Source organism: Aythya marila (genome assembly GCF_965140915.1).
Source record: "Aythya marila genome assembly, chromosome: 2".
NCBI classification, from domain to species: Eukaryota; Metazoa; Chordata; class Aves; order Anseriformes; family Anatidae; genus Aythya; species Aythya marila.
The window spans coordinates 145,329,196-145,335,232 of NC_139043.1; positions in this window are offsets into that span (position 1 = coordinate 145,329,196).

Below are 6,037 nucleotides of genomic sequence, written 5' to 3' on the forward strand. Positions count from 1 at the left end.
CAGCCCCCAGGTGAGTGCAGCAGGAGGGCAGGAGGTGCTCCAGGCAGGCAGCACCAGTTCCCCTGTGGCCTGTGGAGAGGCAACTGGTGGAGCAGGCTGTCCCCCTGCAGCCCATGGGTCCCACATGGAGCAGATCTCCACGCTGCAGCCCCCCCATGGGTGGAGGAGCCCCCGGTGGAGCAGGTGGATGTGGCCTGGAGGAGGCTGCGGCCCATGGAGAGCCCCCGCAGGAGCAGGCCCCGGGCCGGAGCTGCAGCCCGTGGAGAGGAGCCCACGCAGGAGCAGGGGGCTGGGGGGAGCTGCCGGCACCCGTGGGGGACCCGTGCTGGAGCAGTTTGCTCCTGGGGGATGGACCCCGTGGGACGGAGCCGTGTGGGAGCAGTTCCTGAAGAGCTGCTGCCTGTGGCAAGGTTAACCCACCAATGTGCCTTGGACCAAGGCACGAGGAGAGCCAGAGAAAACTAAGAGAAGAAAACCAGTACACTTGCATTTATAGCAGTTCACTTGATTAGCTAAACAGTAAGCAAAAGGAAATCACTGTGTTACCAGAATGAATGTTACCAGAATGCAATAATAATTCTAGCCTTGTGAATATTCATCATTTATTTAATACTAGTGTGTTTATTCTCAAGACATTGGTGTGTGTTTTGAACAGTTTGTCAGACAGAACTTTCCTGCAAAGACCTCACTGACCTTCTAACACACTTTAAAATAAATCAGTTTTGATTATGTTGTTCTAAAATCAGATGTAAAAATCAAATGTGAGTCTGAAGAATTTTCTCTAGAATACAGTGCTTTGTGGTGACATACTGCCTCAAAGACACCTTCAACACCTTCACTGAGGAGGGAACTATCTATTTCTTCCACGATACTTTCAGGAATAAAGCTGACCCAACCGACATTAAAGGAAATAATGAAATTGGAGAGAAAACAACTGCAGGGTTTCGATGGAATCTGCTCAGAAGCTCCAATGCAGGCTGGTAAACCTACTGCTCCCATCGGTTGTAAGTGAAGTACAGCAGCCCAGCACAGCTCATTAAGGATTTAAAGCAAACAATAGGTTGAGTCATACGATATCATGCTATGCATGCGCGTGGTCTATTTGAACATGCAAATAGGGTTTCAGCAGGAAAACTACGTGTTACTCCTAGAGATCGATTTTATTGACTTCAGTTTATGTCCTATGAATTTAAAAGTTTGCAAAATTAACAAAAATAAAGGATTGAGTGGTACTTCTGAGCCTTGTAAATAACAGGACTGCCTCCCTGCCAGAGACTTGGACATCATATTCCTGTGGGTGACATAGCCCAGGCAAAAAAAGAGGGGTATCTCTTGGTACCTAGTGAATAGAGTCTGCCTCCACATATTTCCTCCTTCTTTTGCCAGCAGGATGGAAAACCAAGGGAGGAGTATTATACCATGGCAAGATCAAACGGGTTAGATGCAGGGCATGAGAAGGCACTCAGGGCTTATCAAAATGGTGTCTATTAACAGCCATTCTCTGCAAGGCAGAGCACAGCAAAATGAAACAGGTAAAAAAATAGAAGAGATGAAACATTATCCCATGTAAGAAGCACCACACACTACAGCACGCAACCATTGACTGGTAATGCTGCTACTCTGGAGATTATAACCAGAGAGTGGTTAAAGCTGAGGGGCCTTAAGTGAAGCTAAATGGCAGAGGCCATTAAAGTCTTTAATCTAGTGAAGGAAGTGAAATAATGAAGGACCAAGGTGGTAACAGATAAGAACAAAGTGAAGCTGAGCTTTGCAGTGAAGATGGCTTGTGCTCTTTGCAGAGCCTGTTTGTGGTGTCAGTCTGCCCACGTGGCTGGACAGTGGGATGGTGTCTCATTTCTCTGTGAGAAGAGGATGATTTTTCCACTGGAGTGACAGACACCTGGATTTCTGAGCAACAGAGAAACACTGCTTGTGGATCACACCAGAGTCAACAGAATTAATTACCTTCACCAACCTTGACTGCAGCATTGGTATGAGCTACGAAACTGCTCTACCAGTGTTAGCGGTGCTTGCCATTCCTTTCAGCTCTGCTGAACCCTGGTGATCCTGCATGGGACAGATAATTTCAAGAAAGTAAAGACAATCACCAGAATTCATAACAGTATTTCAAGATTTATCCAAATAAACTAATTAGTTAAAAAAAAAAAAAAAAAAAAAAAAGATCTCACTGCAACTTCTGAGTGGAAGAGTGGATGTCCAGAGAAAAGCTGCACTGATGCAGCTCAGCTAGCTCTTTCAAGCACTATTTTTTACTACACAGATATGCCAGAGCCATCTGTGAGTGGGAAAAGCAAATCAGCGGGCCACCACCAGTCTATCACAGTTGTTGAGCACATAAAAATCAACTTGTATTTCAGGAAACAGAGGAAATCACTTGAGGAAGCTGTGCTGCTACTTCTGATTTTAAACAAGGAGGAACTTGTTGAAAAAACAAGGAGGTGCCAGTTTGAAAGTGGTAATGATACACAGAGTTAACTTATTCCAAGGAAAAAGCACAAAAGACCTGGAATGAGGGGAAAAAAAAAAAAAGTTGATTTATTTTTGAAAAATCAGTGAACTGAAAGGCAATGTCTTTTGAGAATGTAATCTCAAGAATGAAGGCTACTGAGAATAACCGAAATAAAGAATATTAAAGCCCAAGAGGAAATTTTCTCTATAGGAGGGAGAGACAGGCAGTTCAATAAGAAAAAATACGTCTCTGTAAGTCTGCAACAGGTACTTTTTAAGAAAATGAAACTTCAAAAGGCAATAACTGAGACTGCATGTAGGTGCACAGGACAAGAACATAGGAACCAATTTAGAAAAAGCAAATAGAGTAAGAGGCATTAAAGGCAAAAAGAAAATGGTCTAAAAATATCTCAGAAGTGAGAGACAGACAAAGATAAGTGTAGATTTATTACAGAATGTGGAAGGAGAGCAGCTAATGGATGATGCATGCAGGACTAAAGTGTTCAATCCCTCTTTTGCTTGTCCTCACAAAGGAATATTATTACTGCCAGAAATTAATGCATTTAAGTAAGTAGTCATGTGCTAACCAAAATGGAAAGAAAAATAAAAAAAGAATATTCATTATATATAGTCAGCAGCAAAAGTCTACTCAGTCTTAAACCAGGGCTAAACAATCTGTGAACCAAGGCTGATTACCTGTGAGAATTAATGTAGGTCAGGGGAAGTTGTGAAGGACTGGTGAAGGCTTTACATAGTGCCTGTATTCCCAGGATAAATCTGTACCTTGCTGCATCTGCCTGAAGCGACAGCTGAAGAAACTCTAAACTGTGCAACATCCATCCATAATAGCAGGGCTGGGAGGGAGTGGATGATATCCTAAGGCCTGGGTAAAAGATCAGGCCAAGAAAAAGGATCCCTTATTATCCAATGCTCACTGCATTGTAGATACAAGATTTACACCAATGTGATTGTAACTTCAGGGTCCAGTGACCCCATTCAAAGGCGCAGGAGTTCAGAGTGTTTCACCTATGATTTTTACTTAATGAATTTGAATCTGCAAATTCTCAAAAATAAATAAACACAGAAAATTTTTGTTGTATGGTATCCTCTCTGGTAGTAAATTCAGAACTTGTTAAATATGTTCACTGTTGGCTTCTAATCATAGCTCTCATCAGTTATTCTGTCTATCTGTAGATCTACTGTATGTCAATAGTTTCTTTCTAATTGCCTTGGTTCTGCTTCCCTTCTGCCAGTGCTATCAATGAAAAGCCTGAGGCAGCTGATAGGAATATAATGGAAGCCTCCAAGCTACGAAACACGTCTTTTTTCTACATATATTACTGTCATTCTGGGCAGCTACAGCCTTAGCCTGTGGATTCTCATACCTGTGTCTTATTAAAATGGTAATTTGCGTGCTGGTGCCACTACTAAGAGAATTCACTTCAGAACCATCCACACACACACACAAAAAAAAAAAAAAAAGAAAAAGAAAAAGAAAATCATCCTGCCCTACTGTGAGGCGTGTCTAATTACTGATATCAAAAGCAAACAGACAGTACCAGCCAAAGACCTGCACCGCCTGGTTTACGTAGCAGCAGGCAAGGCAAAAATGGCTTTTTGTTGGTATCTTTTCAATAGTTTATTTATAAACCAACATAGGGTGTGACAGAGAAGGACTCTTAAGAAACCTGGTGACTATGATTTGAAGGATGAGGTCACTTCGGCAGGCTGTGACCATGTTCCTGGACTGCACCCTGCCAGTGGTACGAACAGGGAGCCCTTGTCTCTGGGGCTTGTGAGCTTCTTGCCATCTCCTCAGCTGCAGGATCTCTGTGGGACACATCCACTGCCCAAGGCATTGTGCCTCTGCAGCTGTGCAGGAGGGAGATCCTGGAGGCAATGGTGACACCAAAGCTGTAGAAATGGGTCTGTCGTTCACCAACTCAATAACAGAGCAGTGAGCATCTTTCTCCTGCTGTTGGTCCCCCTTCACCTCTGTCACCGTGGCTTGAAGGTTATTGCCAAGCAGGCAGGGTAAGAGCTTCATCACTTGAACTGTGCAAGGAGTCAGGGGCTGACTTGCTTTCACTTGGTTCTGCTTATTTACCAGTTAATTCACCGAAATGTTGTGTGGTGTTAAAAATGAAGAGTTCTAACCCCATCAGTATTTCGCTGACAGTTATGAAAATGCTTGTGCATGGAACATTGGCACTGATTTTGACACTTATATTATAAATAACTCACAAAACCCTAGTTCCTAATAGAAGAATGGCATCTGCTGGTGCTGTTTTATTTGAGGCAGTTTCCTTGATTGTACTAATCTCTCCAGTGCTATCCTATTTGAACAGGATGGGCTGCAGCTGGTATCTGGTCTCCCCTGAGCCTCCTCTTCCCTACACCAACCACCCCCAGCTCCCTCAGCCGCTCCTCACAGGACTTGTGCCCCAGGCCCTTCCCCAGCTTCGTAGCCCTGCTCTGGGCACGCTCCAGGGCCTCGATGTCCTTCTGGGACTGAGGGGCCCAGAGCTGAGCACAGCACTTGAGGGGTGGCCTCACCAGAGCAGAGTACAGGGGACGATCACCTCCCTGCTCCTGCTGGCTGCACTATTTCTAATGCAGGCCAGGATGCCATTGGCCTTCTTGGCCACCTGGGCACACTGCTAGCTTATGTTCAGGTGAGCATCAACCAACACCCCCAGACACTTTTCCTCTGCAATTCTTCTGAGCCACTCTGCCGTATGCCTGTAGAGCTGCATGGGGTTGTTGTGGCCAAAGTGCAGGACCCGTCACTTAGCCACGGTGAACTTCATCCCGTTGGCCTCTGCCCATTGAGCCAACCTGGCCAGGTCTCTCTGCAGGGCCAGTCCAGGTGAGAGCATCACATCCAGGCATGGGTGCTAGTGCCTGAGCCTCAGCCTGTGGCCAAGAAGGTCGATGGTATCCTGGGGCGCATTTGGAATAGTGCTGCCAACAGGGCAGGGAAGGTGATCCTGCCCTCTACTCAGCCCTGGTGGGGCCACACCTGGAGCACTGCGTCCAGTTCTGGGCTCCCCTGTACAAGAAGGACATGGCAGTACTAGAGCAAGAACAGAGAAGGGCTACTGAGATGAGGGGATGGGAGCACCAGGCTGAGTGAGTTGGGCATGTTTATAGCCCGGAAAAGAGAAGACTGAGGGAAGACCTCCTCAATGTGTGTAAATATCTGAGGGGACAGTGTCGAGAGGATGGAGCTGGTCTCTTTGCAGCTGTGCCCAGCAACAGGGCAAGAGGCAGCAGGCACAAACTGCAGCATGAGGTTGGGGCTGAATATGAGGGGGCACTTCTGTACTGTGAGGTGACGGAGCACTGGGACAGGCTGCCCAGAGAGGTTTTGGGGTCTCCTTCTCTGGAGATATCCAAAATCTGCCTGGACGCCATGGAGTGCGACGGGCTCTGATTGATGGCGGGGTTGGACGGGATGAAATGCAGAGGGACCTGCACACCTCGGCCATTCTGGGACTGTGTGACTGCGACACTGTGGGATTCTGTGGAATAACGTGAGTTTTTGTGTGGTTCTGTGCTTGTTTTA